At 40.1% G+C, this 19,364-nt stretch overlaps 1 protein-coding gene across 4 annotated transcripts in view; it reads left to right on the plus strand.

Moving 5' to 3' along the window:
- KANK1 (KN motif and ankyrin repeat domains 1) overlaps positions 1-19,364 on the plus strand; it is a 188,509-nt gene that overhangs the window by 32,681 nt on the left and 136,464 nt on the right. The window contains exon 1 of one of the 4 annotated variants that reach the window (XM_088793564.1): positions 18,910-19,042. The exons of the other annotated variants lie outside the window; for them this stretch is intronic. The gene's annotated coding sequence lies outside the window, so the exon portion shown is untranslated. Of the gene's footprint in view, positions 1-18,909; positions 19,043-19,364 lie in introns of those variants that run through there. 4 annotated transcript variants of the gene reach the window in all.

Here is a 19,364-nt window from a genome sequence, read left to right on the forward strand (position 1 = left end):
AGAAATCGTGGCCTGGGCAAGGGCGGGACCTCAGGGCTGGAGACAGGTGGACAGAGTGGAGATTTAGGAGAGGAGAGGATCTCTGCGAGCTGACTGAATGGGGAGAGGGAAGCGTCTGGTACAGTGCCAGGTTTCTGGGAGGCCCAACTGCTTACTACTCAATGAGAGGAAGCCTAGGAGGTTTGTGGGGGAGGAGGATGGTTCAGTTTTAGACAGATTGAGTTCTAGGGTCGGCGGGATACCAAAAGGGGAATGTCAGTTGGAAGTGTGCATTTAACGTTTAGAAAAGAGAGAAAGAGCATAGTGAGTTGGGTTCTGCAACTGTCCACCTTATAGATGGTCATCACAGCTGTGAGGTTATAAGACCACCAAGTTAGGGGTGGGAATGGAAAGAGGGAGAGGGGGCTTAGGGCCCAACCCTGCAGAGCAGCCTGCAAAGGAGACCGAGGAGGGATGGCCAGAGAGTTCGGAGGAAACCTGCATTTCAAGGAGGGAACAGTTACCAAGGCCCAATCCTGTGATACTATGAGAACTGAGTGGTGGTTTGTGGAACTGGATAAGCGCTTCTGCGGGCCGTGTGAGGGCATTAGAAAAAGGTGTGCCCCCTCTGGGTGGGCACAGCCCCTGGGTGTTTGACTTGGTGCATGGACCATAGATGAGACTCCAGCTCCCACATGCTGCCTTGGCTGGTGCCAACTGTGGCCCCCCCCCCCCCACGCATGGTGGCTTAGTGAGCAGTGCTCAGTCCATGACAGCTTTACCCCCAGTGGACATTTAACTATGTCTGGAGACATTTTGGTTGGTACAACTGAACCAGGATCTAGTGGGCAGAGGCCAGGGATGCTGCTGAACAGCCCACAATGCACAGGGCAGCCCCCAACAAAGAATTATCCAGCCCCAAATGTCAAGTGTGCAAAAGCTGAGAAACCTTGCTGTACGTAGGTGAACCTTTCAAGATCATGGTCTGTGAAGAGCAAGTATGGGAGGGTGGTAGCTGAAGGTGGGCCTGAGAACAGTGTCCTTATATACGTTACTGTAGTTTCCTTTGTACCGTTTTTCGTCTTGCCTCCTCACCTCTCTACCATGTAATTCTTATTCATCACGTTGTAGCTCTTCAACTGTTTATTGTCCTCTAGCCATTTCACTCTCCCCAGCCCGCCCCCTAATACTGTAAGGCGAGGTAACCTGGTGTCCTCATTTCTGTTTCTGAGCTCTTTGTATGACATCTGTATTTTAATACCATTGGTCGGGAAATTCTGTTTTGGCAGCCAAGAGACGGACATTGCTTTGGCTAATCTAAAGTAGCATATGTAATTCAGCGTCAGGTTGATAGGGCTTTCATGCCTGGTCATTCAGCCCCTTGACTGGCAGGCTTGGAAAAAAGACAGGAAAGATTCCTTGTCTTTGGAAGCAAGCCTTGCTTCTGGCTTCGAGAAGAAAAGAGTACAAATGGTTCTCACCAGATAGGGTTGCAGCAGCTCTCCCAGCATTTTGGGAACAAATCAAGTCATTATCTCAACAATGTCAAAACTGTGTCCGCAGATCAGTTGTTGTTTGAAATGTTTGAACAACGGGCTGATGAGGGGAAGAATTAATTAGCAGCTCCCTCTCTTGGTGTCCCTTTTCAGCCTTCTCGAGTTGCAGCATGAGAGTCTCAGACATGCTGGCTGCTCATTTGGTCATCTGTGTGTTGTGTGGTGCAGAAGGGTGCTGGCTGAGTTTTGTGAGCCTTCTGACGTGAGACTGACAGTGTCCTGGTCCAATGAACAAGAAAATTTACTTTAACCTATTGTCAATGGGGGAGCACTTGCTTTCACAGAAGAGCCTCAGAGAGTCCTGGGTGAGTGTGAAGGGCAAAGTTGCCTTTTCTGTTTTCAGGAATATTTTACGCCGCAACAATGGGTAAATCTTACCCTCTTGGAAGAAGGAAACCAAGCTTAATATTAAATGTCGGCAAAGACTGCGTTCAAGACAGTGAGAATAGGTGGTTTAAGAACAGGACGTGGTTAAGAATGGAATGCTGGTAGTGGAGATAGATTAAAATGAGCTGCTAGCCATGGTGAAAGTGAGCTATGCCTTGGTAGCTCTTTCTGAATAAATTACTCTTTATTTTAGACTCCTTTCTATTCGATTTTCTCTCATATAGTTTAAAAAGATAGGGTGGCAGATGACAAGAATTCTTTTTGCATGGTGAGTACCATTAAACAAATGGTACAAGCGTGCTTTTTGTGTATCTGTGTACGTACAGCCTAACTCAGTCTCCAACCCCACAAAATAGTAAAGCACACTGTAGCTGTTACATTTCTGTAGTGGACTAGTCCATATTATGAAAGGGGAAAATGGTGGTGGGCAGGAAACAAGAAGTTTTAGATGAAACAATGTTGTTGTAAAATCTTATTTCCAATTTTGGCAAAAGTCTTTGATCATATATAGTTAAGAAAATTCTCAAGATCATCTTACATGTGTAAAATTATTCCTTAATCAGGACTGTGGGAAATAGTGATAAAACTTTTATCCTGTTCTTAAAGTGTTGTATACTATGAAATTTATCATCTTTCTTCATAACCACAATAGCATATGGTTATCTATTGTTAACTATTTCTCATTTCTCTTTTGGCTTGGCCAAATTGTTTTATTATGTGTATTAAAAAATGCTTTATGATAGTTCCTTGAAGAAAGAATAATTTTTTTTGGATAAATAATTAAGCAAAACTAATTAAGGTAATCATTGTACCTTCATAAATATCAACAGTCATTCTAAACCATATTGCAAGCCCTCAACGAAAATGATTACTAACAGTTTTTCTCACTTCAGGCAACCAGAAGATTATCTAGGAAAAGATCCAAACTCCTTTCTTAGTGTTCCCTTAGTTGTTAACCCAGGAGGGCTTTCTAAAGGTTTGTCAGACCTGATTTTGTGGTCGCTGCTGGTGAACTTGGTACTTCCTATGCTGTTAAACCCTCAGCAGTACACAGAGATGCCCTGTTGGCTTGCCAGGAATATTTGAACGGTAGATAGCAGAGGTATTTGCCGATAATGTTTAAAAAGAGAATGCAAACAAATTTGCATTTATTTCAACGAACAGGTATTCACAATGTAGGTGAAAAAAATCCAGTATGTGTAGTATGAGGAAATTTTTATAAACAAACACCTCTCCCAACTAACCTTACATGTACTTACATGTCTGCGTTTGCATTGAAAAAAATATAAAATCTTATATCAAAATGTTAACAGTGGTAAAGTTTGTGTTTGGAGTTGTAGCAATTTAATTAAAAAAATTTTTCTGATCAGGATTTTAAAACAGTTTATAATGACCATGTTATATTTATGCAAAGTAAAATAGAAGGGGAAACTAAGTGTAATTATATAAGTGACAGGAATTTTATAGTCTGCTTAAAGAACTATACATTGCATGAAATTATAGGTGAGATCCTGTAAAATTAATATTTCCATTTTAATTCCCCCAATAATTCCGAAGAAGTTTCTTTTTCTACTTATTCCACAGGAAACCAGAAGGGAAGGAAGCATATGTGAATTTTCATCTTTTCTGTTCTCTGATTTTATTTCTTCCATTCTAATTTGACTGTTCTTCTCGCAAGCTTCTAGTTCCATAGCCTCCTAGAGGGAGTGGAGAATGCCGCATCAAAACCCTTCTGCCAGGTCTGTTTCCTGACTTCCTATCGTAGGTGTCTGCAGGCCACTTGCCTCCCTAACCCCACACAGCCCTGCAGGGAAAGGGTGTGTTACTTAGTAAACAGTTGATTCTGCCTCCTTCTTTGGCTGACTTCTTTTATTTTAAGGTTCTCCATTTTATCTGTGAAGAGAATTGGCAAGTTGTTATTCATGGCACAATCGAACTAAACCGATAGAGGAAAGAAAGCTCCACACACGGTATTTCAAGGCAGGCTCTGTTGCATGTTTAGCAGTTTTTGTTCCTTTAGATAAAAGACTGGGTAGTCCTTAGAAAGAACTGTTTTTCCTTCCTTTTCCTATTCCTGCTCACTATTCCAGCACACAGCTTGCCATGGGGAGCAGCCTGGCTTCCACAAGCCCCCTGCTGCATTGTGGGGGTGGGAGAGAGAAGCCACCCCACTCCTTCCTCTGCCCCAGCCACCTGGCTCCTTTGTTTCTTTCTTCTCCTTGTCCGCTGGGCTACAAGCGGCAGTGACTCCATGACATAGGAACTCAGAAGCTGGTGACTAAATCCCCGAGCAGGTGGCTGCCTATTGTCTGTCTGGAGGAAGCGAGCAGGATTCGTCCTGGGACTGCTTTCATCTTCTGATAGTTTCTGGAGGGCAACGTGACCCTTAATTGGGGTTGGGGATGGCACACACACAGTCCTGACTCAGAAAGTTCCCTCGGGAAGACCACCTCCGTGGGTGTTGGTCTTTTCCCTCCACATAACTCTCGGAGCGAGGACTTGCTTTCTCATGGGGGAACGTCTGGAATGTCAGTGGTTTTAATAACACTGGCTTGGATGCAGATATTCAGAATAACAAGTTCCTATTTGGAAAACACACACACACAGACACACACACACACACACACACACACACACACACACACTGCATGTGGGATAAATAAGCAGACTTAATCTGTGGTTCCCCACAAGGTTATATTTTTTAGTATCTTTTTAGGTCCTGGTAATTTTAAAGAGAAGTTCCAATCTTTAACTGGGTTTTATGACCACCATTAGGGTGTTTATTACCCAGAAAACCCACACTTATTTAAAACATGGTGCTAGCTACCTCTTTCTCCCATATCCATGCATAAGGCTGACTGCAGATCTTTCTATTTTTTCAGGCAGAGTAGAAAAAAGAGAGAGGTCATCTTCTCAGAATACCATCGTCAGAAAGTAACCTGGACTCCTTTGTCAGATTAAATTCTTTCAGATGTGGGAGGCAGTAGCTGTACGCCTGAGAAGATACACAGGCTCTCAACTCCAGCTCTCTGGGGGCTGTGGGAGGTCGGGGCTTAATTATAAGAAAAAGGCCCAGAGTCTGCCATTCCATTTTATCCATTGTGGGGCAGAGCAAGGAGTGCAGTTTCCAGGCTCTCGGCCTCACGTGGAAAGGTGCTGGCTCAGGTAGTAAATGCCATCAGCTGTGATTGGATGGCCATCAGCTGTAACCAGTGAGCCATTGGCCACTAATATAACTGCTGTGGCTAAGCTAGCAGGAAAATGGGAGCTAGCAAGAAGATGGTGGCTGAGCTAGCAAGAGCAGATTGCAGTTAGCATGGTGGATTGCAGCTAGCTAGTCGGTCGGTTGGCAGAAAAGCGGACAGCAGGTCGCATGTCGTGTGAATCCAGCCGCCAGTGAGAATATAGTGGTGTGACTCCCCTACCTATGGCTCCGTGGGTGTTCCTTTTTGGCCTCACCATATCCTGTGTTATTGTGTGGGGAGCGGGAGCTGAGACCCCGCGTGACACCAGTTTCTTTTTCTGTTCTTTCCCTGCACTATCTTTTGACTTTCTTTAATCCTCCTTCCCCTTTTCCCAGACTCCAGGATAAATTTCTGCTATATGTTTAGAGGTTTCTCTAAGAGAATGTAGCTCCAGGAATCTTGAGTTTAAATCCAGCCCTCTTTTTGCCATATCACATCTTCAGGTGTGCCACATCTTCAGAGAAGCTGAGTGGGAGAGAGTAAGGGAAAGCTGGGAAAGAGACGAAGGGCCAGGGAATAAAGCAAAACTGGAAATTGAAGGAAATGGATGAAGATGGCAGTTTGTGGTTAATACCACATGTGTGGCTCAGTATGACCAAGATTGTGATAAGACCTTGAAGCCTCTCCCCCTCCCTAGGGCTTTCCCCAGGTTACAATAAAGGTGGAAAGATAAGGTAAGAATGAAGGCAAGTTGGGGGGAGGGGTGGGAGGGTGGGCAGGAAAACAGTCACATTTGTCTATTTCCCTCTTTCATCCAGATTGACTAGATGGGAGAAACAGTCATTATCCACAATGCTATTTAATACCAGATTCAGTATACTAGGTTATTTGGTTTTATAAGCACAAGTCCCAGAATTTTGAATCTGAAGTTATCTTTTGGAAACCAGAAAAATGTTGAAAGAATTTACTTTCTCATCTGATAACATGGCATGTCTGAAAACTTAACTGATCTAAAAGTGTGTTTAACTGAAGGACTAATAGAATTGGCTGAGCAAAGGTTGGGAATAGATGCTCTGAGCAGGGGAGCAGTGGTGGCACAGCTTGTGCAAAGGCCCTGAGGTAGGAAGGATCAGATTAGGATCCTGTGATTGCTGTAGGAGGGTAGATGGCGCAGGAAGCGAAAAGTAGAAGCAGGGAGATCGATTAGGAAGATCAGGTACTTGCCCAAGGCTTGCTAGCTGGTGAAGGGCCAAGCCAGGTCTCATACCCAGGTCGGCAGGAAGATAAGGCATCGTCTCCTGAGCATTTGTTAAGCAATATTTGGTAATGATGTTCATGTTAACCCAGAACATATTTAAAGGATTCTTAACTGAAAGGTTTCTTTCGATGTGGTTTATTGATCTTTTAATTATAATATAAAATGTGTGTGAAATTATCAGCTGTAAAAAGGAAGGGAAGTATGCATTTGAATGAACCAGTAGAAACTTGGAATTATGCCTGCCTTCTCTTCAGTCTTGCCAAAACGTAATTTCTTTAATTCCTCTAATCACATTCTTGACTAATCTGCGCAAGTCTGTACTATGCCTTGGCTTTTCCCCCTTAATAGTTCTCGGATCTTTAAAGTAAATATTTTGAAATGTTTTCTCTTGATCAGGGTGTTTGCGGTTAGATATTGTGTACACTGCTTTTATTGTAGAATGAGCTGTTTTTTCAATCACGGGATCCTTTGTTAGGAATGAATGTGGTGGTAATCTTGTCACCTTTACTTAAAAAATCATTTATCAGGTGCTTTTCTGCAGAAAGTAATTTAGATGTTTACAACCTTTACTTTCTAGAGATTTAAATATGTTCAGAAGTATTTAAAATGGAATGGTTTTATCAGCTAAGAATGATAAAATTACTATCGTGTGTTGAGGACTGCTTTGTGCCAGGCAGTGTACTCTTAAAAATTTATTTTCTGATTGTAGTTGACATAGAATATTATGTTAGTTTCAGGTGTATAGCATAGTGATTAGACATGTATATACCTTATGAAGTGATCATCCAGGTAAGTCTAATACCTGCCTGACATCATACATGATTATTACAGTATTATTGACTATATTCCCTATGCTGTAGTTTATATCCGCATAACTATTTTTTAAATTATAGTTGACATTCAATATTATTTTAATAGTTTCAGGTGTACACATAGTGGTTAGACATTTACATAATTTATAAAGTGATCCCCCCCCATGAGTCTAGTACCCATCTGACACCACACATAGTTATTACCTTATTATTGACTGTGTTCCCCATACTGTACTTTACATCCATGTGACTATTTTGTAACTACCAATTTGTACTTCTTAATCCCCTCACCTTTCTCACCCAGCCCCCCAACCCTCCTCCCAGCTAGTAACCATCAATTTCTTCTCTGTATCTGTGAGTCTGTTTCTGTTTTATTTGTTCGTTTATTTTTGTTCTTTAGATTCCACATATAAGTGAGATCATACGGTATTTGTCTTTCTCTCCCAGACTTATTTCACTTAGCATAATACCCTCTTGGTCCATCCATGTTGTCACAAATGGCAAGATTTCATTTTTTATGGCCAAGTAGTATTCCATCGTATATATTTATCACCTCTTCTTTATCCAGTCGTCTATTGATGGACACTTAGGTTGCTTCCATATATTGGCTGTTGTTAAGTAATGCTGCAATGCCCATGGGGTGCATACATCTTTTTGAATGAGTGTGTTGGGTTTCTTTGGATAAATACCCAGAAGTGGAATTGCAGGGCCATCCAGTATGCTCTTGACCCTGATTTCCACGACTTCCCTGTGAGAAGGTCATGCTGTAGTCCCCTTGTTTGTTTTTGTTATCGTTGCCTTTGTTTTTGGTGTCAGATCCAAGACATCATTGCCAAGGCCAATGTCAAGGAGCTTCCTGCCCATGTTTTCTTCTAGGAGTGGGTTGTACTGTAACTTTCATTTTACATTCAGGAAAACTGAGCCTTACTGCAGATAAGTGAGTTTTCCAAGGTGGAAAGTGACAGCACTGAGACTTGTACCCAGCCCTTCTCAGGGTCCCTGCTCTTCAGCCCCATGCAGTTCTGCTTTCAAAATCAAGTTTGTTTTAGGCACTTGTTGGTCGTCACCTCACGTGCTGAGAACATTTGTAACATAGGAGCTTGAGTAAATTTGAGCAATGTAGTGAAATATTGTCATATAAGGTATTGTGAGGATTTTGTGCTAGAGACTGTGTATGAGACAAATGGAAGCGAACTTTTACATGAGTCACTGCTTTTACCTTGAACTTTTGGTAAATTCAAAGCTTCCCTCTATTTGAATTTACTTTCATAGGAATATTGGAAGGTCAATGAACTACTCTTAATGGGTTTAATGTGAATTAAACCCTAATAGGATGGCAATGGCAATGAATGACCACTTTCAAAATATCATTTATAGCTGTGGTTCTCAAACTGTAATGTTCACCCTAATCTCCTGAGGGCTATGTTAAAACACAGCTTGCTGAGGCCTCTTACCCCCCCCCCACCCCCAAACACACACACACATACGCCACCAGACTTTTTGATTCAAGAGAGCTGGGATTGGGCTGGAAAGTTACCTTTCTGACAAGTTCCCAGATTATGCTGCTGCTGCTGGTCTGGGCGCCACACTTTGAGAATCACTAATATGGGAAAAGTAATAAGAGCTAATGAAATGAGATGGGCTAGTAAGCTAGTCCCTGAGAAAGCATTTGCAATTCTCAGAGCACATCCACATCCCAAAGCAGAACGGTGCCCTGATGCCCACCAGGGTCAAGGGTGGTACAGTAACTCCATGGAGCCGTCCCCACTATTGGGAAAACAGTGGGGTCACCTCACCTGCCTCACCTCCCCCACAGCATGTGCATGATGCCATGTGACTTAGGCCAGATGTATTCATTGTTAACTCTCCAGTGATTAAATTCCTCCACTCTGCTAGGCGTGTGGCAGTTGCTCACACTGCTGAACTCAGTGAGTCAAATGAGTAAGCAAATCAGGATTCGGAAACCAATGAGGTGGAATATTAGTTCTCACGTGTGTATTATAGAGATTGTCCTTACCCTGGGATGTTTTAGTGCCAAAAGCTTTTATGTGTTTCTCCTTCTCTGTTTCCAGTGACTAAGAATTAGCTGCATTCACCTAAAAGTTTAAGATTCCTATTTGGTTGGAAATTAAATCACATAGGGTAGTTTAGTAAGCCTTTAAGAAATACTTTCAGATTTGATGTGTCCAGGCTTGTCCTGGCATATGAAATATTTGACTTAACAAGATCTGTAGGTTCCCAGTGCATAAATGTTTTTGAAAATATGTTTTTCAAAATACAATTAGGAAAAAATTCCTTTGAAATGCTAAAATTACCTTTTAGTGGTGATAAAGATGCTGACAAACCCTTCTATTTAAAAACAACAAAAACACAGTTTTTAACCTTCATGATATTATAATAACATCATTAACTTGTTTGTAGACAAACATCACTGGTCATATTTAAAATAATCATTAGACTTTCAGAGCTATACTTAAGACAACTACTTTTTCAATACTACTCTAATTAAAATATTACTGCAGAATTGATGGGGTGCTAAGTTGCAGTTATTCCTTCTTTCTCTAGAGTCTGTTTTGACTTAGTTTGGGGGGAAGAAAGCGAAAGTTGTAACTGAGCATTTTAGTAAGTTATTTTAAGGAGAAAGGGAAATTTTGGAGCCACTTCTAATAATGAACCTCAAGAAACTCTTGTGACAGTTTATTATTGAGCTTATTTTGTTTCACTTTCTTATTTTTTAATTAATGAGCATGTACTGCTTATGTAAAAAATTCCAAAAAAAAAAAAAAAATTCCCTGTTTGTATGTATGTACTGTATGTATCTATACCATGTGAGGTTAGTGATTCCCAATGAAGCATTTGGGAAATGCTTAATTAAGAAACCCTGCTTTCTTAATTGTGCTCTCCTCTGATTGAGTGTGGGTTGAGTCTTAGGCTTAGAGTTAGCTAGGCCAGTTTTAGAGTCCCAGAACTGCCAGTTTCTAGACATGACCCTGACGATGTCATTTACCCATGAAGTCTGTTTCTACATCTGTAAAATATGTATGAAAACTATATATTACCTATCTTGTGTGGGTGTAGAATGCCTGGCATATAAATAACCTGTAATGTTAGCTATCATCCTGATAAATTGTATGGCCATATTCATGTTCTTTCTGAAAGAAAAATAAAGTTTCTGAATATGTTGAGTGAACTGGATAAGAATCCAGGGGATAGAAATTGTTGGTTGCCCCAATGTCATGTACCCTATATGGTATTTTAGGTTTATTTCATTTTGGTCTCTTATGAAATCAAATAGAAATTTATTATATCCTAGATCATTTTAAACATATAGAATAATTATGAAGGTGCCATAATGTAAAAAGGTGTTTGTGAAACTCAGGTTTGGGAAATTAAATAGAGTGACTATCAGGTTTTCCTTTTTAATGGCTGTTTTTTCATTATTTGATTGATCCAAAGTAGGATTTTTAAATCTAACGCCCTGTTCCATTAAGATAATTCAATCATTTATCCAATTACTCTCCTTACTTAAATTAAATTCTTAGCTCCTTTGTGCTTTCTCTCTAGCTAGTATTCTGTTTCATGACTTGTCTGCTTAGTTTTAGTTTTGTTTCTATTCCCACTTTTGTGTGCTAGGCGTCCAATTTAATTCTTTTAGTTGAATGAGCTCTTCCTCCCTTGTTCCAAACTCCTCTCCTGTTCTAAACTCTGCTGTAGCCTCAAATATGGTCTCAGCTAATGAGATGCAGTATGAACGACCTTGTTTGAATTCTTACTTGAACAAATGATCTGTGGAAAGATTTTCTGAGACAATCACAGAAATTTCAGTATGGACTAAGTTCTCAGTGATGGAAAGAAATTATTGTTAATTTTGTTGGGGTTCGATACTGGTACATGTTTATGTTAAAAAACAGTATCCTCATCAGTTATAAATGGACACCAAAGTTCCGATGGGTGAAAAAGAGACATCATCTTGGTTTTGCTTTAAGATATTCAAGCAAAAGTAAAACAAAACAAGAACAGGAAGGGGAATACATGAAAAAGATTCACTAAATGTTGATAACTGTTGAAGCTTAGTGATGGGTACACTGGATTCATTATCGTGTTCGCTCCATTTTGGTATGTGTTTGATCTTCCACAATAGAAGTTTAAGCAAATGAATGGAAAAATGAATGCGGAGTTTCAGGATTCTACCAGGTGTTTCTTTGAATGTCAGTGGGGAAAAATATTCATGACATCCTAGAGTTTAGGAGATTTGGGGCAGGTGGGTACTGGAACACGAGTTTCAAACAATTAGGCAAAAATACAGGTGCGATCCGATGGCCACAGACTCTGGTATATAAGACTGTTCATGACAGTAACGTGATCCTTGGGTGAGGAAAAACAGAAGTCTGCCCAGGAAGTCACCGAGGCCACCTAGTAACTGTCTGAGGAACTCTGTTTTGTAAAGGTACCTGTGCAAAAGATGCTAGGAATGTCAGGGGACCGGGTACAGAAGGTAAGTCAGGTGCTGTGAGAGGAGGCGGAGAAGGCCAAGTCTAGAACAGGCCAACACCTTTGAAAAGGCTAGAAGAAATGTTTTAAAAGGCCTCCAGGTGGAGAAGAGTGAGAAAGAAGAGATCTAGGACTTGAAGTTGTTGTATAATAGGAGACCCAGAGGTAGCAAAACTGCTCATTGTAGGAAATAGGAGGAATGCAGAAAAATTGAGAGGAAACCCCCCTTCCCCCACACCGTTACACAGTCGATTCTCATTATTTGTGGTCGTTTATGTTCTGTAAATTGACATGAACACTGAATTAGGGAATACTGAACCATTGCCCCTAGAGATGGAAAAACAAGCTTAGTTTCCTGTGAGCTTCTGGTCATAACATTTTAGCGAACTGATCAAATACATAGCCTTGTTTTATGAGTATGTGTGTTTCTTGTGTAATATATATTGTTGATTCATTAACACTGCACTGAGTGCCTATGGCCTATAACTCATGCCTGAATGAAGCTTATGTAACACAAGTGTTTTCACTGTAAGGAAAATCCCAACCTTCTTGCTCTTAGGAGCACTAAACAGCACTTCAACACTACGCTCGGGGAGCCATTTTAAACAACAAAATTACCCACAAAAAGCACAAATGCAAACTGAGAAGGACACTTGTTTACAGTATGAGCGCTGAAACAAGAAGACACAGTGTGGCCTTGTTTGACCTCAGCGGGGACTGTGTGTATAGAGGGAATCAAATAGTTCACCACACTGCACCTGTTCGTGAATGACCATAGTACCGATTTGGGAGTTACACGTAAATTTTAGTGAGTAGGCCAGTTCGCAAATACAGAATCCGTGAAGAATGAGGATCTCCTACTGTATTTTTAACAAGCCATTTTGGGGTAGCTTGCCCATTGGCATTGAATGTTTTTTCCAAAGATTTGTCAGCTTCTTGTGAATTATCTAGTCTGTTTTTATGGTCTTACAGATTTATGCTACACTCTCTAAAAATCAAAGGTAGTAGCCCTTTAGAAGTTCTTGCCAATATTTTTGCAGTGGTCATCCATTTAATTTATCCGTGCACTGAAGTTTTTAATTACACGGTCAACACTATCACGTGTGTGATTTCTCTTGCTTTTTTTCTAAGCTTAGAAGACTCAAGGATGATGACTTTTTAATTGGAAAGGGTAAAACAAATGTAAGTAAAAATGGGTGGATGCCTCGGCTGAGGGAGATGACTGAATACATAGGGACTTGAATTGAGTTGGCGTGTCCAAGCCCAATTTGATCACACTTTAGCACACTTAGAAAGTCTGGACAGCAGTAATCCATTTGAAAATGCTTTGTAAACTTTAAAATGCTGTTGAAAGTATAAGGGCATAATATTTTCTGATTTGTAGGCTTCTGTTGACAATCTTGGAGGACAGGAGAAAGGCCAAAACAATTGAAAAATACAGGCAGATGTTCGTCAGAATTCGAAAACACTTTAATTTTCTGAATAAATGATAGCTTTTTCCAGGTCTGGCCCAGAAAGCTTTAAGGTGATTCCCTGGCAAAATTGGAGTCTTCTTAGGTCAAATATGTTTGTGGCTCTCTGCCATGTGCCCTATTTTTACCTTCATGGCTGCCCATAGCACGCACTGTGGTCCCAGCAGGTAGGGTCGAGTTGTGCCTTCCTGCAAACCAGTGCTTCCCTGTTCCTGGAACTTTCTTAAAGCATGTTTACCTTGTGTTGGAGTTACTTGGATGTGTGTTGTCTCTCTCCCTCTTAGAAGATAAGCTTCTGTCTTACTCGTTGTTTTGTCTCCCATAGACCCACTACAGTGTCTTCCAAAGAGAAAAAGAAAGTAATTAAGAAGTAATCTCGGAATGGAATAAACAGAGGGAAGTAGGGATCCATTTGTGATTACCTAGGAAAGAGGCAGTGGTTATGGTAGTTGTAAGAAGCCAGCATGGGTTCCCCAAGGACAAGCCTTTCTTAAACTCACCTCATTTCTTTTTTAAGTCAGTTATTTATTGAAGAGACAGTTTGCGTAATGTCATTGTTGGGGATATCAGAATAAACCCAGGTGTTGGACTATGTTTTCTAGGATCCTTTTATAGATAAATAGGAAGAACATGGACTTGATTATAAGCTCCATAGGTGTCGCGGGTTGACAACTATTTGATTTTGCACCTTGCCAATGCTAGTCTCGTTTTTTCCATTAAAGAAGAGGAAAGAGGAAAGTTTATACTTTTTGTTTTGTTTTGTTTTGTTGGAGAGGTGGAAAGTGCAGAGGTTGATTGTGGGCCGGGGTCTCAGGGGACTTGGGAAACATAACCAGGAGCTAGATGTCTTTGAAAAATCTCATGTTTTTGCACAAAGATGAATCCACTTCGTATTCTATTTTTAACGTAGCCATATGTGTGTTATTATAAAAAAATATTTAAAATTATCATAAAATAAAATGGCTTGCATAGTCCTTCCAAAATGACTAGTTTGAAATAATGGTCTTTGATAAAGAATGGTGGATCACATTTGCGTCTGTCCCTGTGATGGGAGGGAAGCTAACCAGCTGGATGTCAGAAATCAGGATAGAAAAAGGCTTCAAAAAGCTGATGGTGATCAACATGAGCAAATATACAACCCCGTTTCCCTGAAAATAAGACCTAGTCGGACAATCAGCTGTAATGTGTCTTTTGGAGTAAAAATTAATATAAGACCCGGTATTATATTATATTACATTTATTATATTTGTTATGTTATGTTATGTTTGTTATGTTATGTTATATTATAAACCCGATCTTATAGTAAACTAAGACCAGGTCTTATATTAATTTTTGCTCCAAAAGACGCATTAGAGCTGATGGTCCGGCTAGGTCTTATTTTCGGGGAAACACGGAATTCAACTCTGCTTAATGCCACTTCCTTATTCCTAGGATAGGAACAAATTGTTGTGTGTTTGTGGAATAGGGAGACCTGTCAGTAGTCTCAGCTCGTGTTAAAACGACTTGCGGCTTTAGCCAAGTGTTGGACATGGCTGGCCTCTCCGGCAGCGTTAATGTCACAGCATTCAGAACAAAGGAGATAGTCATCCCATTGTTTTCTGCCTTGGCCAGGCTGCCTTGGAGAGCCTGCTTTCAGTTCTGAGCTCTCCATTTAAGATGGCAAAGTGGGGAGGTAAATGGGCTACAAACTGCCCTACTAGAATAGCTGGAAGGCCTGTGGGTGGGAAGGAGAGCAAACATTTCTCAGCTTCAGGGGGAGAATTGGAACTTTCAGATAGAAGAACATGCTTTTCTGTGTCAACTTAAAAGTTTTTTCTGTGTATACACACAAAAAATGGGGATCATGTATGTATACTATTTAGTATAATTGTGTTTTTTCACCGAATGTAATGGGCGTTAATTTCATGTTCATATTTATGGCTTTATATTTACAGTATTATTTCTCATGGCTGCATAGCATTCCATTTTATGAGTGCACCCTTATTTTATTAAGATCATCCCTACTGGTAGTCATTTTGGTTGTTTCCAATTTCTTAATATCATAAATGTCTTTGAAATACCTTCATCACTGTGTACTTGTCAAGTTACTTCCTTAGGACAGATTGTCAGCTGTAGAATGGCTAGGTCAAAGTTAGTCCTTTCTAAATTTTTTTTACTTTTTTAAGGCTTTTGATTTTTATTGCCAAACTGCCTTACTATTAGAACTGGATGTATTAAAGAAGTTGCATTACCCCAAGTTGTGGAAAGGATTTTGGCAGTGGGTTGTATATTGGACAGTTATCTAAAAAATCCCTTCAAAAATGTCATGAACATTTTTACGTAGAACCAGACAATTATTTTATCTGGAGATGTCATGTTTCAGTCTTAGCCTGTCAGTCATATTGTAGCAAACTAATCGCTACGAGTTTGTAAGGAAAATAATACAGAAGATTTCTGTAATCAAAAAGCACTGTAGGAATCAACCAGTGAAGGGAGGCATATGTATGTCAGGTTGCAGCTCAGTACTGTTAGGTTGCACGTGAGACAGAAACAGCCAAGGGGTCATTCAGCCCCGGGACCCATGGCAGGTAACAACTGGCACATTAACTGTTTTATAACTGACATGTCTGGCTTTTCCAAACTAAGTACATTGCATTTTCTGCACACTTCTAGAGCTGGGTAACCTTTGCTTCTGGGGAGGATAGGAACAAGCAGAAAGCTGCTCTAGGTCATGTTCCTCGTAGAGACCTCCAAATGATTTCGCACATGTTTTATCCTCATGACCCAGAGCCTAACTCCAGTGAGAGGAGATGGGCTCTTGATGTCATCAGGGGAGTGAAGTCCAGCTTCGCTGCTGGAGTAAGCCACATGGCCTCTCTAACCTCAGTTTTTTCACCTGTAAAATGCGACGAATAATGATCGATTATCAGGACTTCTCACAGCGTTATTGTGAGGATTACCTGAGAGGACATGTAGGCTAGTGCTTTGTAATATGCAAAACACTGTGGAAATATTAGCTGTCACATTCGGCTAATGGATGTTCAGTCTTCAATCTTTCTAATGGATGAAGAAACTGGATCTGAGTTACCTTGATTTTGTCTTAATGTTTGGCTCATAGTTGCAACTCACTAAATATTTGTTGAATGAATGCAAGAAAATGTTTGGAATATAGGCTAAACTGACGTAGAACAACATTTTTTCCCTCTTGAAAATGTGTGCTTCTCATCTTTGTAGAATAAGTACTGTTATTTACACCTTACAAATGGGGAAACAGATCCATTAATCGTCGAATCATTCTGATAGCCAGATCGTGCATTTTCCGGTGATTTGTAATCACATGGAAAAGGGATTACATCAAGTACTTTCTTTGTTTAAGATGAACCAAACCTGTGTACTATAGTTCCATTGTGTAAAACCATTAAAAAACAACAAACAACTGATGAAATATTCTGTCAGACTTTATTATCATTTACTGACCACTAATAGAAAGTAATTTTGTTCATTTTATTTCTGCCCTCACGGAAGTCTCTGTTACCAGAAAGCTAATTCTGTTATTCACGTCCCTAATATAGCAACTTTGTATTTCTGTTCTTTGTGCATTGTGTTTGGTCTTCAACTGTGAATGTTCTATGAACTGAGAGCTCTAAATAGCCATTGTGTAACTGGAGTGATAGTCTGTCAGCTCCATGCATTGCGTTTGAGAATAAATGTGTTATTTTATTTCTGATGGGACTTCTCTCATTGCCACTAATAATATGATATTGAAAAGAAAAGCTAATGAATAAACCTCCTTAGTGCTTTCAGTGTTGAAACAAACAACGTTTCATTTTAGGGTTACGTGGTTTTATGTATGTTCCTGTATTTTCAAATAGGAGGTAGAACCATCAGGGTCGTATTCTTAGGGTTTTAGGTAAGAAGTGTTAGTGAAATTAAATCCAGAAGTATGTGTTTATATGTGTTTTACTAGGCAGAGGTTCCAATTTTTTTTCCTTTTAATCAGAATCACATTAGTCTATGGTCCAAAAATGTTTAGGGACCACCGACCCAACAAATTCCATTCAGCCCTGGTAGCTTATTTGATCTATAGTAGCTGTGTCACTAGAAAGTGATGTAAAATACCTAGACTAGTGCAGGGTACTCATAGGTGCTAAATAAATATTTGTTGGAGCCCTGATAAAATCGCAGGTTCTCTTCTTATCTGTAACACGTTATGATTTGTGAGCTCCTAGAGGACAGGTTTTTTTTTTTTTTCACTGATCCCTTGGCATCCTGTCTTCTCACCTCTGCCTCCCAGTGTAATACAACGTGCACTTTCTGTGTCAAAGTAGAAGTCTTTAAACTTTTGATTAGATGTCCCCATTCATAGAAAACAGTTTGAGCGCGTGTTCTCAAAAGTGACACATTTATTATATACACAAACATGTCTGTATTGAGAGTACACGCTCAGATTGTTTATGCTGATCATATAAAGCACACATAATAGCAATGTTAAAATAAGAAAGATGAAAAGCAATGTTTTAAAATGTATTGATGACCATGATAGCTCCATGTTGACATTAGCTATTCTCTAAAAAAGCACAATCTATGTTTATTTCTGCTCATTCCTACTTTTGTACTCCTCCTTATCTGGGCTGACACCCAGTTCTGGTTTTTGTGGCTCCCCTCCCACCTCCTAACACCCTTTTAGCAGACGCCCTCACTGTTCAGCATTCTCCATGCTTAATTCAGATTCTTGAGACTCAGGATCGTTTGATCCTCTTCACCTTATGCCAGGTCAACTCATACAAATCTCTTTGATAAAACTGCTGGTTTTGGCTTCTCTTGGAAAGCCACTCTGGTCCCCATGGGTGGCTAGGACAAGTGGCAGACAAAGTCACGTGGCACAAACAGCTGCTCGGGGACAGCTTCATGCAGAAGGGGACTGGAGAGCTGAAATGGGGACTGGCCTCACCTTACACAAATGTCTATGGATGCAGAAGAGATACCAAAGTCTGACTTCCTCTGTTTTGCCTTTGCAAAATCATGCCTATGTGCTTTTCAAGACCATTAGGCATATGAAGCAAAGTTTTTGTAATTTAAATAAATCAGAAAGCTGGAGGCCATTTATTCCTGTGAAGATCTTACACCCCCCCCCCCCCCCACCACCACCACCACCACCTTTCTTGTCTAGTTGCTACTGTCTAGTTACTACCGGGGAGAAAAATGGTAGTAGCTCCATCTTTAAGATTTAGCCCATAGTTCTTGCAATAGGAATGAATGGTTTCATGTGTGCTCTCATTCAGCCTTGTAAATACAGGGGTTTAAGGATTTCTTGTGCCAAACACAACTCCTTTCTTCTAAATCCATCCTGCATAGGTTGGAGCCAACAAGGAAAACTCCTGCAGCATTTCCTAGTTTATAGTGCCATATAAGTAAAGCATATGTTTGGGAATGTTTTCTTTTTAAAAACACACTCTAAATCCCTCCCTACTAGAACTTCGGTGCAGTGTTGGCCCATTTTGAAGCCTGTTGGCCACCTAGAGCCATCCGTGAGCTTGCCAGCATCAGACCTTCTCGTGGGAGTATGCGCCTGTGGCTCTCTAACATTAAGTGGCCACATGGCATTGAATTTAATGTTAATTTTTCAAATTGGTTCAAAACTGTCCAGCATGAACAAACTTTATAGTCTTCTAAAGTGAGAGAAAAAGAGAACTGACAGTTATGGAATGCCTAAATTCAGCAGTTTGCATTTGTTTAAATTTAATCTTCATGCCCCTCTGAGGTAACTGTGATTATTCCCACTTTACAGAGAGGAAAACAAAGTCCAGAAGTTGTAATTTGACTAAAGTCACAGATTGGTCTGGTGTGAAGTACAAGGTGATCCTGTGTGAGGAGAGCTTACATTTCTCTTACTTAACGAACTACCTGCCAGGGACAGTGAGTGGTAAGCATTTTAACACATTATCTTAGTCATTCTCACCACATTTAAGCTTCAGAAATTTTAAAAGTCAGTCCCCCACAACTGTTTTTAGACAAAGGACAAACACTTTTAAAATGTTGATGTATTTCAATCATTTATATATTTTTATATAAACTCTTTACCTACATACCCAGTTTCCATTTAATTTTATAAACTATTTCCTAATTTTAATAAACTCTTCATAAATGTGTTTAATGTCTACATAATAATTTAATAATAATTTGTTTCAGACTTTTGTTATTTTAATAGTTGGGCAGTGAATGTATTTGTGCCTAAATCTATGGGT

The sequence above is a fragment of the Rhinolophus sinicus genome, chromosome 16 (assembly GCF_057876585.1).
Source record: "Rhinolophus sinicus isolate RSI-liver-muscle chromosome 16, RSI-T2T, whole genome shotgun sequence".
NCBI lineage: Eukaryota > Metazoa > Chordata > Mammalia > Chiroptera > Rhinolophidae > Rhinolophus > Rhinolophus sinicus.